General features: G+C 26.9%; 1 protein-coding gene across 47 annotated transcripts in view; it reads right to left on the reverse strand.

Moving 5' to 3' along the window:
- The window catches only part of LOC147801946 (E3 ubiquitin-protein ligase RNF10-like), a 53,359-nt gene extending 32,781 nt beyond the window's left edge, over positions 1-20,578 (reverse strand). For 35 of the 47 annotated variants that reach the window (XR_015430673.1, XR_015430666.1, XR_015430665.1 and 32 more), the window contains exons 1-4: positions 5,921-6,059; positions 4,780-4,883; positions 3,915-3,990; positions 1,790-1,896 (exon numbers count right to left, since the gene is read on the reverse strand). The gene's annotated coding sequence lies outside the window, so the exon portion shown is untranslated. Of the gene's footprint in view, positions 1-1,051; positions 1,132-1,789; positions 1,897-3,914; positions 3,991-4,779; positions 4,884-5,920; positions 6,060-6,526; positions 6,616-11,905; positions 12,024-12,984; positions 14,732-16,974; positions 17,156-17,571; positions 17,668-18,682; positions 18,817-20,351 lie in introns of those variants that run through there. The other 12 variants (XR_015430671.1, XR_015430652.1, XR_015430649.1 and 9 more) reach the window with 8 other exon arrangements.
- Between the last annotated feature and the right edge of the window lie 482 nt (positions 20,579-21,060).

Here is a 21,060-nt window from a genome sequence, read left to right on the forward strand (position 1 = left end):
CAGCCAGATGTGATTTTTAACTTTAGTGGCATTTTTTTATAGTAAAAAAATCCATTCATTTTTTTATCAGTGGTAGACAGCGTTACGAGAAATTTAAAAAAGGTACACAAAAGTCATAAGTTTGGGAAACACTGATTTAAATAATTACAAATATTTCAAGTACATTTAATTTAAATAAACTATAACTTTAATAATAACATTAAAAAAGTTAAAAAAGAAGATTTCGGATTGAAATATATACAGGACCTGTGAATTGTAATAAACTAAAAAAATAGCATTTTCTATTTAAAAATCTAAGGTCACACTTTTTTAAAAATATATACAATTTTATTGTGATGGCAAAATGAAAACTTTATTTGGCAAGGAGCCACAATAAAACAATTTATATACTTTATCACCCTCAAATAAACTGTACATTTAAAATATTTATATAACAAATTTTTAATAAAAAAATTTCCTGCTTGTTGAAAAATACAAACAAGATACTATAAATTTTTCATTTAAATTAATTTTAAAATTCATTATTAAAAAATTTTGATGAAATCCAAACTGCTCTGATCTATTTTTAAAAGCTGCTTAGATGTAAAAGTTAAATTTAGCTATTATTTTCATTTGTCTTAAGCGATTAATATGTATTTCTTACAAACTTTATTTTTATATACAGTAAAGCATTATTTTTATGTTCCTCACTTATCCTTTTCCCTTATTAACATTTATTATTACCATTATCATCAGTTATTTTATTATAACTTTTATTTATCTCTTTCATTTATTTGTCATTTCATAGTATTTCCAGTTCATTCTTAATCTATGCATCTTAATTTTTTTTTATGTTAAAAAAACAATTGGTTACATGTCTCATTTTTTTGAAGTATATAATTATTTCGCCTGGATTCATAAAGTTCTAAGCAAGGCTCACAAAAGGAATCCTCCCCCCCCCCCTAATTTCAACTAAGTAAGTCCCATAAAAAAGTAGTAGTTAAGAATAGGGAGTAGGGATTAAATTATTCGCTGAAAAAGAATGAGATATGCATAAAAGATCAGTACTCACAAAAAACTTTGTATAGAAACTTTAAAAAGAACTTCATTATTGAAATTTCATATCTCTGAGCACGGTTTTTAGAAACATTCCTACAAATCAAAAAAATTTTTAAAAGCACAAAACAATTTCACTGACAGATAATTGTAACAGGTGCTTTGTTAACTATATTAATAACCATGTTGATTGTTTTCTACATCATTAATATTAGGTTGAAAACTAATGCTCCCATCAAGTCATTATTAAAATTTTTATTTCAATGGTGAATTTGCATTTTGTTTCCTTTTAAGTTATATGTCCGTTGGTTTATACACTGATAATATATCAGTCCCCTGACAGACATAAAGAATATGCTTTACTGTACTATAATTTTTTTTTTATTTTGCCCTTTTAAAAAAATGGTGGTTTAATGCAGCAAAAAAGTTAAAAAAGTTTTTCTTAACAAGAAACTTGATCATTAACTGAGACTACCAAAAGAAATTATTTTTTAATATTAAGTCACTTTGGATTTAATATTAAATTGGGGAATGGCGGGATAAATTAATTCAATATGAGACTGGTAATTTTCAGAAAAAAAATTTCATTTTGGCGAACAGATGGATTTTTATGATATTTCAAGCTTTATTGTATTATAATTCAATTATAAATATTGCAGAAATAATTTAGTTAAATTTTTATTTTCAGAAGAAAAAGATATACCTTAAATTTAGCTTTTAACAAAATCACTTAATAGAAAAAAATAAGGCATACTTGCTTATTTCAAATAAAAATCTATCAGATCTAGCCATATTGTCAATTTCTATGCTATGTTCCTCCAAAAGGACTTTTTCCTCATGACTAGGCATAAACTTCAAAAGCTTTAAAACAAGAATAATGATATTAAATAAAAAATTACAAGAAAAAGAGTAACATACAGGTTGCTACGTAATTTCTGCCCTTTATAAATAGTTTTAAAATTCTTGCAAAAATGAAGTAAAAAAAATATATGCAATATGAGTTGCAACTTAAAATTTACAGTGAGGTAACTTAAGTGGTGAAAAAAATCAGTATTGCTTGAGAAATTTTTTGAGGGAGATAGCTGAATTAAACAACATTCTGAAAAAGATCCTTGGCATCAGGCAATGTACTGTAAAAAAAAAATTTCTTCTGGTGCGTTATTATACAAAATGGCCACCATACAGCTTTTTTTTTTTTGTACTGAAGACTTACTTCTTGAAGGGTGCATGGCTGGACAAGTAGCACAGCGAATTTTTAAGTTAGAATGAAAAAGCCGTTTTAATTTACCACAGTGTAAGAAAACATTCCCTAGAACAATCACTAAAAAAACAGTTTATAGTAAGAAAACAATGCAATAAAATAATTTTAATTTTTAAAAAAAAAATCTATTGTCTCAATTATTACGAAAATAACAATTTATAAACTCTAGATATAATTTTATTTTAATATTTTTGGAAATGACTGACATAGTTACATTTCACGAGAAAAAAAAAATTAAGATAAATTTTCAACTAATTCAAATGTAAATTTAACTTTGTAATTATATAGGGTGGTTTTTTATTATGTAGTTTCAGAATCTAAATAATGAATGATAATTATCAAATTGCAAATGGCTTAAATTACGACTTTTTTAAAGCATGTTTTACAAACATTGCAGAAGAATAAGATTATGTATGAAGAATAAAAGTTGTATGAAGAAATGTATGAAAAATAAAAGTTGAGATATAGAATTATTTCTTAAATAAATTTGAAATATTAAAAAAAAAAATCATAATATAACATAAGAACAAAAGATATACTTTGGAGTAGGAAGGAGGAAAATGGATGGTAATGGGATTCGCTAATATAATTTTATTTAGTATTTCTGTATTGCTAAGTAAATAATACATGGAATGACATTATAAAAACTATTGTTCTATGTTTTACTGCTTAACAGCAATACAGAAAATTAATTAAAACTATCTCACCTAATTATTCTACTACCATCCAAATCTTCCTCTGGCTTACTCCAAAAAATAAAAAGCAATGCAAGATAATATCAGAATACAAAATCTAACATCATATAGCATCAAAACTAATGCAAACAGTGACTTTTTGTATCTTTTTAGTATTAGAAGTTATGCAAGATAACGTTAGATTTTATTGATTTTCTGATGTTATCTAATATTAGTTGCTACTTTGGTAATGTTGTGTTTAAAAAAAAAAGAGGACAGCATCAATGGTCAAAAGAACCAGTAGCTGATGGGTAACCAGGGGCCTCAATCATTAGAAATTAATTTAAATTGATTATTTATTTAGTTACAATGCAAAAAATTATTACAATATTCAAATTCCAAGTAAACTTAATTTGCAGAAACATTAAAAAAGAACATTTAAGAAAAGAAGCTTATTGTTATAAACCTAAAAACAGTCAGACTGATTAGAAAATATCAGAGAATCCATAGCAAATAATTGAATTTTTTGACTGACCTATGACATATGAAACCTACGAGGGAAGAACAGTTTAAGCGAAATGAGAAAGCTGATACAAAGAAAGAGGATTTTGCGTGTGGAAAGGTAGGGTTTTAGCATAGTACCGTCCTTCTTCACTGTGTAATAACACTCAGAAAGAGACTATTTTTCACATGATTACTTTGTCAAAACTTAGCAATGCTCAAAATGCAACAGATGGAGATCCAAGTATCCTTTTTTGAGAAAAATTGACTAAAACTGTTCTTCCCCCTTAATATACATACTTATATATAAAGATCAATTATCTGCTCAACCATATCTTTTGGTAACTGTTCCTTATTATCCATACTAAGAATTGTTCTACAAATTTCTTTATTTGAGAGTCTTAATTTTGATAACAATATTGTACAATTTTGAACATGCCTACCATCAATGACAGAGAGTTCTCTTGATTTGGCTTTAGTCACCACTGCTGGTATATCTTCTATAACTGAACCAATGCACTACAAATTAATAACAAGTACTTAAGAAAAGCATAATAGGCATTCATTTAAAATATGCAAAATGTACACTTATATAATATAAATGTATACGTTTATAATAGCTTTTAATTTTCTGTAATGCAAGGATAGATCAAAGAGACTGATATTTTTTTAAAGAAAAGGTTGAGACTTGTTAATTAGGGTGTGTTTAAATTTTTTTTTTTTTAAATTTTGAAACCTAACTAATATAGAAAAGCTGCTTCAAAGAAAAACTGATATGACTAATTTTCACAAACCAAACGTAATAATCTTTTAAAATTAACAATAATGTAGAGTAATTCCTATTTCTTTACTACATATACATGTGTACGTATATTTCACCACAGTTTTCAAATTAGAAATAAACAGAAAATCTCAATATTTACGATCGTTCAAGAGTTATGCACTAAGAATAAATTTCAGTAGAAACTAGTTAAAGTTCTAGTTCAGTAGAAACTAGTTAGAGAGTTAAAAGGAATATTACCTATGAACAAACACAAAGAAATTGAGAAAAAAACACAGAATATATTTTTAATTTTAATCTAAGTTTAATTTTATACATTAAATCCAATGCAATCAGAGAAAAAAATTATTTTACTAATTTTTATGAAAATGTTACCTGCTGTTTTTGATAAGCACAAAATGTCTTATCAAATTTTTGTAAATCAATATCTTTGTACAGTTTTCCCAAACGGTTTAAATAACATTGGTTATACACTTATGAATTATTTTTTTGAAATGTATATTAATAAGCAAGTTTGTTTTTCTTACTTCTGGTAGTTTACACCAATTAAAGGATTTCAAAGGATTTGATGGCTGAGGAATATTTTTAGACATCACTCTTGACAAATTTAAAGGTTTGTCATTTAATGAGCCTAAAAAATTATTCATGCAGAAAATAATCACAATAATAAATCAAAGAAGACACAAAAAAACATAATATTCAATAAAATTTCTACAAATAAAAACAGTTGAAAAATTACCATACTAAAATATTTGTTCAGAATTCACTTGACCCTATAAGCATTGAGCTCCTGGGTAATATTGTGCAAAAATTTCCTAGCTATACACTAACATTGAATAACAAGGGGCAGGGATTGATTTTTTGATGCAGTAAAGTTTGCAGCTAAGAAATCATAAAAGCACATAAAACTGCATGAAGCTAAGAAGGAGACTTAGATTTCATTGAAATCATCTCTTTTTACATGAATGTTTTTTCAACCAAGAAACAATTTTTAAGTCTAAAGACTGTCATTTATGTGCAGAATTGCCAGAGACTACAGTTTTAAAATTTATGTCATTTGTTAAATTTATAATGGGTTTTTCTTTATTTGTATGAATGGCAAACTAAGTTAATAAATGAATAATTTTTCCCTTAAAACTGTTTCTTTTTTTTATTACCTAACATTTTCAGAAAATTCAATATTTATCAACAATTTTATATGCCTCAATATATTTGTGGTTTTATATCATAGTCAACAACTTGGGGTTAAGAGATTGTTACCGATGTGCATCATCACCAAGAGAAATTTTGGCTTGGAATATTATTTAAGTGTAGGATTGACAGAGAGCATAATTTTAAAAATTGTCTGCTTTATAATGGAAGTTCCTGAAAATTGAAAAAGTTTTAGTTAATATATGCAAAGGTTTCACCTCAAAACTGTACTGTCTTTTTTCTTACATGTCATTCTAACAAAATTCAATATTTTCAAACAATCCTATTTTCCCTAATGTACTTATGGTTGTATATAAAACCATTTCAAAGAATAAATACTTTTAAAATTTTCATATAACAACTATAAAGTGTGACAGAATTTTGTGTCTTGACTGGATAACAGTGATAACAGAATATTATATTGAAATTGAATGCATTAACACATATTGTATTTATGTGAAATAAAAGCTGTTTTACCGATACGAAATGGAGGTGGTGGTGGAGGACATGGTACTATTCCAGGTGCTGGGGTTATTCCAGCTTTAGCATCATCAGATAAACATCCAGCTTTTGCCAAACTTTCAACTTGAGTCCTTTGTTATTTTTCCATCTCAAGCTACATTAAAAAAAATTATGAATTAAATAAAGGGGTCCAATAGTAAGGCAAAGTCCATGTATATGCTTAATATTATATACATGATCTTTGCCTTACTTACCTTAATTTATCTCAAGTAATCATAATTTTCAGAATTCACACACATTCTGGCTAATCAAGCTTTTACTATGTATTTATTGTATTCACAAAAGACATTTTCATATGAGAACAAATTATAAATTGTAAGCAGAAAAAATTTAATGAAATTAATTTAAATCCATGTGGGAGCAAATTAAGAATGTGCTACAACCCATAAAATTTCAAATTTAGAACAGAATTACTAAAGAGGTTAAACACCCTTTTGGGATTTATTGTAGATGCCCTAGTTAATCACTAAAATACTTATTATATTTTAATTAGTGGTATTATATTATATATACCATTAAATATCAATACAATACTTGTGCAAAAAGGATTTTAACTTTTACCTATTTGGTTGCATCCTTAGTGCAGTTTTTAAGTTGTCTAAAAGTTTTGAATGTGCTATTATTTCATCCTCTTCACGTGGAAACAATAACTGAAACATAGAATAGTAAAATTTTTATTCTGTTAACTGCAGAATAGGGATAAATATTTCAAAAATTAACTACAATGTTAATTTTGTGAATAAAACAAAAACATTTATTTCAAAATTTACTTCCAATAGTGTAGGGTGATTCCAATAAGTTTTTAAAAATACTGTCTTAAACATGAATTTCAAGTGCAACTAAATAGATGATATGGTTGGTAATGTTTCTGATACAAGTACCAGAAGTCATCTAATTTAGCATTTTTATAAAAAGAAAACCCCATGTTTTTTTTTTTTTAATAAAACCTGCAATAGGAGAATCACCAAATGAAATAAAGGTAAATGGAATGTACTTAATTCATGTAAACTAAAAAATATGAAAAAAAACTTTTGATTGTTCAATTTTTGCATTAACATAACTAGTAATAGTTCTTGTTTAATAAGCTTTGTATTTCCAAATAGGGTAGATGTTTGTTGCAAGTACATAACAGAATTTATTATAAACTGTACAGTATGAAGACAGATTTTATACTTATAGTTTTCAACCTAATCACTAAAATCCTGACAAGTACTTTAACATTTACATACCCTGATGGAATGAGTAGTTCATGTTATGAAGAATAAAAAACATAAACTAAATTTAATATTCACTTTTACTTAAACTAATAGCATATAAAGGTTTGAGTGATGGGCATCATTCACAGAAATTTTAGTCATGATTAAATTTAGCCAGAATAAATTTATTCTGAATGATTATTCTACAGCAATTAAAAAATAATTCAATGTACTAGCAGTAAACTCCTTACTCTTTTTTTACAAATAGATCTGTAAGCTAATAAATATCACTACTGATGTCATATTTAAAATAGTTGAAAAACTGAACTGTCAAAAGTTAAATTCAAAACAATGGGTACTGCTTAACTAGTCAGAATTTCCTTGTTTGCCTATCCCGCTTGAACAATTCGTCATAGAATGCTATAACACTGACAATTATCTTCTTAGTGCTTTGAATTATATATATGCCAAATTTCATTGCATTTGGCACACAGACTTAGCCCAAAGACATTCATTTATATATAAAATATAATAATATAATAATATTATAAATATGTATAATAACAAATTTAAAATAACTTTTATGTTTGGAAAAATTAGTACTTACATCATATTTACTCCTTTAATCACAAAACTAAGGAACTAGTAAAACTATGAGCCTTTATTACTTAGAATTTTTAAAAAAAATTATAGAAACATTCTATTAAAATAAGTGAACAGTAAAATATTTAGAGGAAAGCTGTTAATTGTTTAAGTTATAGTTTAAGAAGAAAGAAGTTATAGTTTAAAAAGCTTAGAAGTTACAGTTTAAAGCAAAATGTCGATATTTTAAGTTCAAAGTGAGTTTTTGCAGCTATCTTAAATTTACAGAAGAGGTCAGAGTGGTGCAAAACTTAAACTTTGATATCTAAACAGGGAGGTGTTGTCTCTGATGAATTTGTACATGTAAATAGAACTAAGAGTTTAAAACTTAATGTCATTTAATGAAACAAAAAAAAAACAAAAAAATTACAAATTTAGACTAACAAATATTTAAGCATCTGACACTGCTGTCTGGGCTAGTGAGGTAATGTTTCATAAGTTTCATTTTCATTTAATTTTCAGTTTTATGTGAAATATTGATTATTAATATTGCTAAGAATTTTTAATTAAATTTATAACATTAAGTTTTAATTAAATATTTCTTTAAATTAAACTCTTTAGCGAATAAAAATACGCATTGTGGATACATAAGGGAGAATATCAAAAATTTTATGAGTTTTTAAAGATAACTTTTTCTTCAATGTTTGTTTATAGAATTATGGAAGCCAGGATGGCATTTTATAGACGGTGTCATGTGATGTGTATATATTTATGTATTATATTAATATGTATTTATATCACTATGTAGGATTTATGCAGTGTTTTCCTTAAACAATTTTAGAAGCCCTGTCTACCCTTTGATCCCTATAAATGTACCCTCTTTGTCTTTTCTGTAAAAATAACCACCATCTCTTAAAAACACTGCCTATTTATTCATATTCCATATTTAAGAAAAATAAATGATAATTACACAATGGTAAAATTATCTGTGTTCATAGATTTAATTTTCAGTACTATTACAAATATTTACTTTGTTAGAATTATTTTTATATGGTAAAATTTGCATAAGTATCTCTTTTTCCGAAAAGGAATATTAATGACTTTTTTTTAACCAATTTTAAAGTTATTTTTTAAATAAATACTTTATTTTAAAAAATACGCCATTAAATGCTTATTTTCTAATAATTTTCTGTTTGAGTTATACAAAAAAGCTTTCAAGCTGTTTATTGAAAAACAGTTTTTTTGTTTTACTTTTTTTTTTACAACTAAATATAGATCAGAGTTAGATTGCATAGTATTCATATAAAGAGAAATTTTTGTATGATGAATTTTCTAAAATAAATTACTTAAAATCTGAAAAATATTTTACATTTTAAAAATATATTTCTAAGATGAGAAGCCAAAAATATTAGGAATTATGAATCAAACTGTGAAGTTCAGGATGATTAAACCATAGCCATTCTCAAATGAAAACCAAAATACAATGATTTTAATCATTTATGAAGGAATTTTTCTTCTTAGTTAAGAACTAATTAATTTCTGACCATGTAAGTAAAACTTAATTGTACCTTAAATACATATACTTTTTTAACACCCAAAAGAACATGATCATAAAAGTTTCAATAAAACTCATAAATACCTAGGGGCCCTACCATAAGCTACCGGGAATGGAATGAAGATTCCCGGCTGGAAATTGAAACTGGGAAAGTTTGGTTCCATGAACGTTCAATACCGTACCATGAACACTCCCTAGGAATCAGACATTCCACGATAACTCGTTTCTCAGGGCGTGGCTAAAATTTAACCAATCACACAATTTACTTTAGATTTTCCTTTTTAGTTTGGCAGCATTAGCATGACTAAAACGAAACGAGCTTCTGCTATTTAGATAATATTTTTGACGATTTATTGTTTTCTTTTTATAATGTTTTTTGTTTTCATTAGACTAAAAAAACATAAACTGCGAATACTTTGAAATATTCTTTAATTTATTATACATATAATTTATTACTAATTAAAAACTGTCATATTTAACATGTATAATTCATAGAATAAAATCATTTTTTCATAATAAATATTTCAGATATATCTTTCAATGCGTTTCACTATTTGTTTTAAATATTTTTAAAAAGTACGACTCTTAAAATAAAGATTATATTTTAATGAATTAAGTTTCAAAATTTCGTGCCTGAGTTCTGCATGTAGATAGATTACTGATTATACTAGTTTTTAAATAAAAACTAATTGCCAGAAAGAAATCAAATTTTATCAGACAAAAAATTAACGTTTACCAATCAGTCTCTTAGAAATTAACTTAATTTCAGAAAAGTTCATTAGTTTTCAATTAAATTTGTAACAATATGAATGACTAAAGTTACTACTTTGCTTATTACTTTGGTTTATTTGTTACATTATTAAAGTGACTGTTTTTTACTGATAGTTAAATAAATATGTTCACAAGAAATTAATTTATAGATTTGTGTAAACAAAATTTTTGTGATTTGTAAAATCATTTCACGTTTGAAATACTTAAAAATTATAGTTTAAGGAACTACTTCCACAGCTTTTATAGTATATATTTTAATGGAAGAATGAGAATAAAAGATTTTAAAATGAGTAAAAGAAGAAATAAGTACATATTTCATAAATATTTTTCGAAGCATTTTTATTCTATTTTCTTTTTCGCATTTCTTATTGTAAATAAATTGTTTACTTTATAATACATCATGCCTGCAACAAATTCCTTTAAATTTGCTGCTATCTGTATATAGTATAAAAAACTATCGTTCGGAATGAAGTTAAATACTGCTGAATTAAAAGTTCATTGAAAGAAAATTAAAAAAAGAAATGATTGGAACTTCAAAAAAAGGAATTGGTCAAGTTATATATCCCAGGTAATATAAGATAAAAAATAGTAACAATTATCATATAATAAGAGCATAATTATATTTCGTTTGCTGTAATTTCTTAGTTAACTCTGAAAGTATTTTTTCGTTCACACGAAACAAAACATCTCTTAATAATCGTCTTGAAAATGGCTCGGGCACGTTTATCTTTTAGATATTTTGAAATCTTCCCTTATGAAATAGAAAATAATTAAGACATTCATCGGCGAAATATCGTATTTAGTTCTCAAAAATTCACCATTCCCTCCAAGAATCAGGATTCCGGGCGGTAGACATCGGCTGGTAAGAAAACCGGTTGTTTTTTGCCAAGAAACTCTTTCCAAGGTGTTCGTGGTGGGGGGAAATAATTCCCGTTGGAACGTGACGTCATTCCCAGATGGAATTTCATTCCATGGAGCTCATAGTAGGGTTCCAGGTATTTATGAATTTTAAGTATTTACCTGGGTAAATACCCAGGGTATTATATAATATAATATCTAAATAGTGAAATACAAATTTTACAGTATCTTATCTGCTGTAGCGTATTTTATAGATAAGACTTAATATTCTATTAAATTAAGGTAGTTGATAAATATGCATTTTACAGTGCTGACACCCTACTTACAACAATGCTCATAGTACTTTTCTTATTCCTGTTATAAAGAAATAGACTAGAAGAATTTAACACTAAGTAAAATTAATGATAGGATGATTTTAAACTTTTAACAAACGATAATTGATCAATATATAACTATACCATTTAAAAAGTGTTTACATAATAAAATGTTAAAAATATAAAAGGTAATGCAAGGTAGTTAAAGGTAAGTAGTAAATGAAACATTTAGGTAGCAAAACTGAAAACCAGCACCTTAGTTACAATTAGCAGGTCTATTATGTTACAAAAATAAATTAATAAATGACCCACATGTTAAAAATTCATATTGTAGGCTCGTCATATAAGAACTCGTTCATTATCAATTAATAAATTTAAAGTTTGGTTTCAGTAGTTATTATAAATTTTAAAACACACAAGAAAGAGAATTATTGGCTTAAGTTATTTTTTAATTAATGTAAATATGTTTAATTAATGTAAATGCCTTTAACTACCTATTGTAAATTCTTGTGAGTTGTTTTTTCTAAGCATTTACCTCAAGAAGGAAACTTTAAAATACAAGGGGAAAATCTGTACTTTTTCAGGAGCACAATCATCTCTCTAATCTAATCAAAGTTCATAAATTGTATGTAAAAATTAAGTTTATTGTTAATTACTAACTAACCATTAGATCAGCTGATAGCCTCTAGTTTTTGACTACCAATGATACCACCATCAATTCTTTCTTGCTTGCAATCTTCAGCTTCCAAAAGAATTTCAAGAATATCCAACAATTTCATCATCTAGATAAGAAAGAAAAAATATTTTAAATTAAGTACATAAATAAGCATAGCTATCAACATGAAAAAAAAAAAACAATCTGAGGATTTTGCAAAACTGTAAATTTTACACCAATCAACTCTCAAACCATATCGATATTTTTTATGAGCTTCGAAATTTGATAATAAGCTCACTTTAAAACCAATTTCTAGAAAGTATCAATTTAACTAAGGAACTATTTTTTTTAATTCAAACTAATTAGCGCTAAAAAAAAAGTTTCTTAGTGATAAACTTTGTATATTTTGAGTGTCTTAAAAGTCAAGCAAATATTTGTACATAATGCTTTTTTTATGATGGGTGCCCTTTTTTAGGGGCTCTTGCCAGTTTCCAATGGCCTTTTTAAGGTCTAGAATGAACACCGTAGACTTTGTATCTTAATGTAACAGTTACAAAACAATGAAATAAAGATAATATTTCAATTAAAAATAGCAATTGGAATACTGAGAAGTAATGTTTAAAAACATTAGAGCTAAGTATTACACAATACACACAAATTTATCAAGAAAATAAATAAACAAATAAACTGGTTCCTCGAATGTTAAGCACTGTTTTAAACTAGCAAATGAATTATTTCAGTTTTGTTATCTCTTACTAATGAGTAAATTTCTTGTTCACTTCGTTACAGAACGTTATAATATATATATACCACACCAAACAGGTATACACCATTTATAATATCCTACACAATTCAATAATTTTTCTCCAAATAAAACTTCAAAATAAAAGAGAGCACTTATAATAAATTTGAAACTAAAACTAGCTCAAAAATAACAAGTGGAATATCGACCTAAATAAAGCAAAAATTGAAATACTAGTACTATTTTGATCTTATGATATATATATATGCCCCATCCCTGCAGATAATTTCGTTTCTGAATATAATATTTATATAAAAATTACTATAACATAAAATACTCAAGCAACCTATCACTAGTCAACATGCAGAGTAAGTATTAAAAAAGGTTGTGCACCCCAAAATTTGTAGTTTCAAAGAATTTTTTTTATTTTAGTCGAATTTTTTTAATTTAAAAATTATCTTTTTGTTATTTTTTCAATTAATTAATGCTAAAAGCAATTCAAATGCTAATAAAAAAAAATTGTTGACATTAAATCAGTTTCGAAGGACTGTGTGAAAATATTTTTACGCTTTTAGCTTACTAATTTTCTATCCGTTATTAGTTTTTTTGGAATTCAAATTTTATGAAAGGTAAGATAGCAGTGCGCGGCAGACTATTTGGTAAACATCTTAAAAAAAAGAGCAGAAATTAGAATAAATAATCTAATTCTAAGCGTAGAGTTTGCGTGTTTGAATCCCGCTTTTACCCTGGATTTATCCTCGAACTGTCCTTCTCAGTATTTTATTTTATTACTGTCGTTGAACAGCCGATCCAATTTCAGGGTTTACAACTACTAATGTTCAACTCTGTAGTCTTGTAATTTTGAACCCAATACAGATGACAAGGGAACCCCTGGATCAAATATTCGGAGAAATTTTGCCTCCATGGCGGACTTTTTTTATGAGACTAACCCGCATTATAGTTGCATGGAGAATAAAACAGCAAAAACCTCCCTCAGTTAGCCTGACTGCAAAGGAACCCATGATCCGTCTACCACTGATGACACTCTCTATATTCTATTTTATTTAACAACTGATCCGATTTTTTGTGTTCACGACTACTCATGTCCAACTCAGTAGTCTTGTGATTTTTAACCAAATCCAGAAGACAAGGGAACACCTAGGCCTAGTATTGGGAGAAATTTGCCTACGTGGAGAACTTTATGATGGAACTAACCCGCATTTGAGTTACATGGAAAGGAAATCCACGAAAAACTCCCACAGTTTTGTTTTGCCTGACGACGAGCTGAATCTAACTACTACTACTAAGGATACGTTACTACTAAGGATACGTTACATCAGCACTATGGTTGGTGCGGGCCGGGTGCAGATCTCGAATCAATAAGCCATTGTCGGGATTCGAACCCGGTTCACCGTATTAGAAGTCAAAAACTCTATCCCCTGAGCCACCGTGCTCCAACTTCTCTGTATTGAGCTATCTGTCTCTCTATTTGACAAAGGTATAATAAAAATAAAGGGGATATTTCCGTATCGTGATCTAAAACGCCAACTACGATCTCCAAGGAGCCAAATTGATTTTAATGGGAAAAATTATTAAGAAAAACATGTAAATGTTTGCTTGGGAGTGGCTATGAGTTACACCCTTCGAGTTAGTCTCATTTTACGACGTTTCTTTTAGTTTCTCGCAGTCCTGAAGTGATCAAGACATAGCGATTATTCGATCATGGTACGGAAATCTTCCCAGTCTAAATTGAGCACACAAACCTGCAGATCTAATAAATAATAACCAAATTTTTCAGCAAGTTTGAGTCAATCTTATATGACTTTAAATGTTGCTACAGCTATCAAAGTGCCCTCGAATGATGATCTGTTAAATATTTTCTTTTTCTTGATTAAATTTTCTTTGAGGAATTTGCTTATTATTTTATTAAAGGCATAATAGAGCATGAATTCATTTTTTTTATTATCTATTACTAGCTAAGTACCCGTTTTTGTGTTTTTTCAATTTTTTTTCCATATTTATCAGTAATTAATTCGACTAAAAAAAGTATAATATATCGATATTTGAATATTGGGGAAAAGGAATAGAAATTCTATGAAAAAAATTGTAATGCTCACTGAAAGAAGAGTAAAAAATATATATATATATATATACAAATGTATTTTAATGAGTAATATAAAATCAAATTAAATATCTTTATTAAAGAAAATTTATAGAGTTTAATCAAAAAGCAAAACTTAAAAGCAAAATTTATTATCGCAATAATTGAACAAAAAATGCATTAATTTACGATAAAATTAGCACGAATAAGTAACTATGAGTAATTATTTGAATGTATGATTTATAATTCCCAGGATGTAATAAATATCGGAATTTTTAAAATCATCTGGGATTGCATTATAAAAACTGCCAAAAATTAAAGAATAACATGAATTTTCAATAAAAACGGACAAAACACAGTAGATTAAAAAGTGATTATTTAAATGTGTTATTTAAAACTCGCGTGTTGTAATGAAACTGAGATTTTTCACACTAAAAGAATAGCAATTACTTAGCATTATTCAGGTAGTAACAAAGTATATTAAATTAAAATAAGTTTACGCGATATTAAAATAAGTTTCACGTAAGATTGGAAAGAAGCTTTGGCTCTTAATTTGAAAAAATAATAACTTATAACTTGTCCCAACTTTCTTTTTTAAAAAAATCATGACTTTCCTCTCCACATAACACAAATGCTGGTTAGTTTCACAAAAAGTGATGAGGAAAAGATACTTGATCCAGGAGTTCCCTTGTCTTCTGGACCGGGTTCAACTTAGGAATATAGTGAAGTTAATAAATTTTATCTGAAAAAGAGATGTAGTTATTATAGTTAGAAACAGTAATAAAAGTAATAATAAAAAAGCAATAGTTGTTTTAGCTTTTCATATAAGAAGTTCAGTGCTATAGCGTAGGTGGAGAGTCCAAAAGCGAGAGTAAAATCTGTAAATTTGCATGAATCGACCACAGTGCTGACTTGAAATATCTTCAGTGGTAGATAGATCATGGTTTGGAGTCCCTTTGCAGTCGGGCTAATCGATAGAGGTTTTCATGGTTTTCCAATAATAATAATATAATATATTAGAGAAAATAATCAAATTATAAAACAAAAGTCCCTTAATACAAAACAAGAGTGAAGGATGATTTTAAAAATTGAATTATTTTCAAACATTAAAAAAAAAATTTTAAATTCCTGAATTTCCAGAAACCTGCTTTGAAATGTCTAAGACAAATTTGTTTAATATTTTATGTAATTTATTAAAACAGTTAACAACGTTACAAATACCCCTTGATACTTTTGAATAGAACAGTATTCACTTAACAAAATTATTCAATGCAAAATAAGATCATGGTTTATAATAAATAAGTAAAATTTTTTAACTACCCAAAATACCATGAAATCAACAGAATTTTCCAACATCTAGAGCAAAATCAGTGCATAAATGAAATAGAAATCAATACCATTTTTCTTTTAACTTAAAGATTTCTTCAAATTTAAATGGAATGAAAAAAATAATGATATCAATTCTGCTAAAATTATTTGTGTTTTTGAATCATGTGAACAATTTTTACACAGCTCTGCCTTAAATTTGCACGGTTTCACCCAACAGGCTTGCTCGTGTGGCAAGTGACATTAGAAACAACATTTTTACACAATAGTGATAATAAAGAAATTGTGCTTTTTGCTCTTTCTTATTCAATGTTTTCATTCAAAATTTACCCTATAATAATTATTTTACTATACACTAAACTCCTCTTTAACTGTGAGTGGATTATTCACTTCAGTTTATCACACACAGTATCACAATATCACAGGAAAAAATTTCCTGTTCATTAAATATTTCAATAAATACAATTCACAAATATTTATTTTACTGAACTAGATGATCCACGAATGAACCTGATCAACATCAATGTTCATTAATAATACTAAGTTAAATAAATGTTAAATGAGCAATGAAATAAGCACACAGACAATCTTTCAATTCTATATACTGATAATTTATAAATTTCTATTCATAAATTTACATTGAATTTGAAAACTGTTACTTTTTGTTTAGTAACAAAAAGGTTAAGTTTTTCTCCACCAATACTTGAAATAATTTAAAAAGTTATATTAAGAATCAGCTAGACTTATTGTCTTGTTTTTAAGTTCTGATAAAAGTTGTGCCAACATTCTATTTGTTTTAAAAATTTTACTTAAATTTAAGAAAAATGAAAAGCAGCATGGTGTAAATTTTATAAAATATACATTAAAAAAGAAAAGGAAATCAATAAATAAAAAGACATAAGTTTTTACATAATGAGTACTTGCTTTGCCATTGAAATCTAACTGTTGCATTTCTTGATCAGAATTTCCAATCCCAATGAAAGCGCATAATTGAGAGCCTTGCTCACTTTCACCATCTTGAACTATTTGCTCCTGTTTTTTCCTCCAACCATCTCCAAGTAGATAGACAGATGGGGGACAGCAAAAAAACCTAAAAATTCATGATTTTGTACGTCAGCAGTTTTAAAAGCAATAAAATTACAGTCATACATCTACATTACAAATTCAAAGAGAAAGCAAAAAAATATGTTAATGAATGAAAACGGTAATTTGTTTAACATTTTCACCAAAATAATAACTGTGTTGGCCTTTTAAATATTATAAAGCACGTATTTGCCTCAAAAAACAGATACTTCTGACATAGCCAAATTTTCTGACATAACCAAATTTTTCAACAAAAAATAAGAACCTTTTAAGCCTTTTATAAATATTTTGTGAAATAAAATATTTGGCTATCAAAAGGAGTCTCCCCCCCTTCACCGTTAGAAAAACAAATGTAATTCAAGTTCATGATATACAGGTTTAACTATAATTTTAATTTATAAAAGAAAATAATAACATTTTTACCTTTTTTCACTGCCATATGATTTTTGAGCAACTTTAGCATGCAGGATAACAAGCACCATATCACCCCTTTCTCTCAAATATTTTTTCATACATTCCCTGGAAACAAAAATAGTAATGCTAAATAAGTTTTATATCATAGTATAAATAGGAAAAAAAATGTCAAGTGGAATAAATAGTAAGTTTTAATTCTAAATAATTACATAGGATGAAAATCATTTTAGAAATATTAAAGTAACCTATCTCTAATTATAAGCATTTTAAACCTGATTTTGATTTTTAAAAGCTCTTCCGCCAAGAAAAATAAAATACACTAGCTTAAATGATTTAAACTTAAAGTAAAGCTTCAGTTTCATAAGATACGTAATCTTTCAGGTAGGAATTAACTAGATTGTATTTTAACATATGTAACATATTTTAAAAATATACTAATGGGTGATATTTTTCTCCCCTGTGGCAACATTGTCACAGAGCAATACCGAGTTCTTCAAAAAAGATTTTTCTGTTAGGAAGTAAATAATTTTGGTCTCCTTCTCAGCAGAAATTTTCATTCTAGTAATTTTTTTATTTAGTTATTACTTTTGATTTCACATAGTTTTTAAAATCCTATATTACTAATTTGATATTATTTATTACAGCAACTGAATCTTGAAATGAAAACACGCATTTAGTAACCCTTTTTCGAAGAAACCGATTCGCGTGATTTCGCTTCAATATTTTTTTCCCTCGGTAGTTACTGCTATGGATTTCACAACTTTTTTATTATTTTCTTTTAATGTGATAATTAACAAAATTGCTTAAAAGGAAATTATTAGTGTATTTCCCCCCTACAAAATGCAAGAATATCTGCCATAATATTAGATTTTTTAAAAAAAAAATTTTAAGTTGGCGTTACCATGTTTTTTTTTCCACCTAAATTAAAACCATTATAAAAGAATAATTTAAACTTTAAATTATTAATAAATAATTTAATTAATAAGGAATAAAAAAAAATTAGTACTCTCACATTATTTATTTTAATTTTTACCTGAAAAACTAATCTATATGGATAGTGATAAGTCTAAAAGCTACTTAAAAATCACAGTACAGAAAATGAATACGATTTTCAACACACCAAAAACAAATCCATTTGTTTAAGAGACCATTTATAACCAATAAATCAATCCAGTGATGAAGTCGTTCAGATACACGAGAGCTTTCTGAGATCGTAAAAAAAAAATCTGGTATATATTCATCTGGTGTCCATTCCTGTGAAATAATAAAATGTTTGAATGAGAAACTTTATTGCAGTGGACAGTGACTATAAATGTGTAATGACTATAATCATATAATTTTTCTATAATTCCATAATAGAGAAGATTAATTCTTAATGATACAATTCTTAATGAGTGTCTACCAAGAGGTCAGTAACTCAATATTTAAAATTTCCTAAACTGTAATAAGTACATAAAGGGTTTATTTACCTATAAAATAATCTTAATATATAACTGAACACATGTTTATTACATCAAAACTAGCAATATATGTGTTTTTATCTCATTCTTCTCGCATAATTTCTTTAAATAATTTTTGTATATTTTACCTAAATCTAAAAAAAAAGTGTGCCCCCCCCCCCAAAAAAAAGAAAATGTTCTTCAAAAGGGTATTTTTAGACAGAAATAAAAATTCACTTTTTTCTACTGTCCTTTCTTTATCAATGATTACTACATTCTAAGGGTTTTCAACTATCCACCTATCATTATTTCGTCTAATCTTCCAACTTGGTTTACGTAATCAAATGAAAAACAGAATTCACAGTATTGTTGCTTCATAATTATTAAAAAATGTGAAAAACACAGAAGGGTGCTATTTAATAAATTACTAAAAAAGAGAGGTAGATTGTATAAAACACAGTAATTCAATGTTGTAAATTTGATTATCAAAAAATTATTTTATAAAACATACATTAAAGAAATTTTTTAAAAAATAAAAAAAACTATGTTTAATTTCAGTAGCATCATCAAAAAAGTAAGTATTATTGGCATATATCAATAAATTAGTCATATTTCACAAAAACAATAAACTTCAATTATTTAACTTAGCAAATAAAACTTGGTTTTAAAAAATCAAAAATTTGTCTCTTTCAACAAAAATAAAGTTAGCTGAATAAACTTTTATTTGCAAGAATTTTTAACTGAGAACAATTTAATCAATTACATAGCTGTTAGTAGTATACAAGATATGACAAAACTAATGGTTTCAACTATAAAGGGTAAAAGAATTTACCAAAGCAAAAAACTTTCAACAAAAAATGTGGGCTCAAAAACCAAGATGAAAGTGGGTCTTTCTTGAGAAAAAGGGAAAATATAGTAAACAAAGATTTTTATTCCAGATTGTCAAGAAATTTTGGATTGGTAATGGTTACGAATATTTACTGGCAAAAGCTTATTTTTTCCAGGACATAGAAAAAAAAATGAATAAAACCGAAATAAATTGAATGAAATGGGCGATAGTAAAAATAGCCAAATAGAATTGTTTAGCAATCTGTTCCTACATAAACATATTTGAATTTAAATAAATTACAATTTAATATAATAACAGGAAATGTAGTTTTTTTACATTTCTTTTTTAAAATAACTATACTTGTATTATTAAAGTTTCATACAAAATTATAAAACCTATATAAAACCTATATATCAAAATACGATTTGAAGTAGAAAATACAATAAGCATGGTATACCACTCAAAGATTAAATTAGTTCCATGACTAATTTAAACATTTAGTGGGTGGAAATAAAACTAACCAAGCATATAGCTTCATCAAAAGCATACTGCTTAATGTTCTTTAAGGGAATTCCCAAGAGACGATAGATTTCTTAAATGAGGTCCATTCTTCATAGACTTATAAAAATAGAAAATTTTAATCTCATTTCTCGAAGCTGATTGAAAAAACAAAAAATTAAATTTTCTGCCAAATTTGTATTCAGTTTGTTTTGATTACGACGTTTCTGACCTTCTATTTCTGTTACATGAGTTCTTTAATCTTAAGTTTTAATTGAAATGCCTAAAGCATCTAGCTCACCCGTTGTTTAACCTCAAGGGACATTCTCACTGTTTAAGAAAAATTCGCGAAAGGGAGACAGAGATTTGAAGCATAACCTGGTAAATGAAATCCTTTAACTAGAAAGGCTGAAATAAAACACTTGGGTATGGAGAAGTATTAAAAACGGAAGAGAAAATATGTATTGAAAGTTTTTCAGACTTGCCATCACAGTTTGGACTTTTTGGTTCATAGGTTCGCGTGCTTTCTGACAGCCCTGTCAAAATACGGTGGTTTGGAGTATAGTAGCGAGACTTCGCTGACCTAAAGATTAATGAAGCTAGAAGATTAAAGAAAATGACATAAATTATTACTTTTTATTTTTTAATAATGAAAATTAATTTTTTGATAATACAATTAAATTGTAATTTATCTTTTCTTTGAAGAGGGAAATACCTTTGAAGAGTCACTCC

This window comes from Parasteatoda tepidariorum, chromosome 11, assembly GCF_982258835.1.
Source record: "Parasteatoda tepidariorum strain Cologne lab strain chromosome 11, Ptep-v5.0, whole genome shotgun sequence".
In the NCBI taxonomy this organism is placed as follows: domain Eukaryota; kingdom Metazoa; phylum Arthropoda; class Arachnida; order Araneae; family Theridiidae; genus Parasteatoda; species Parasteatoda tepidariorum.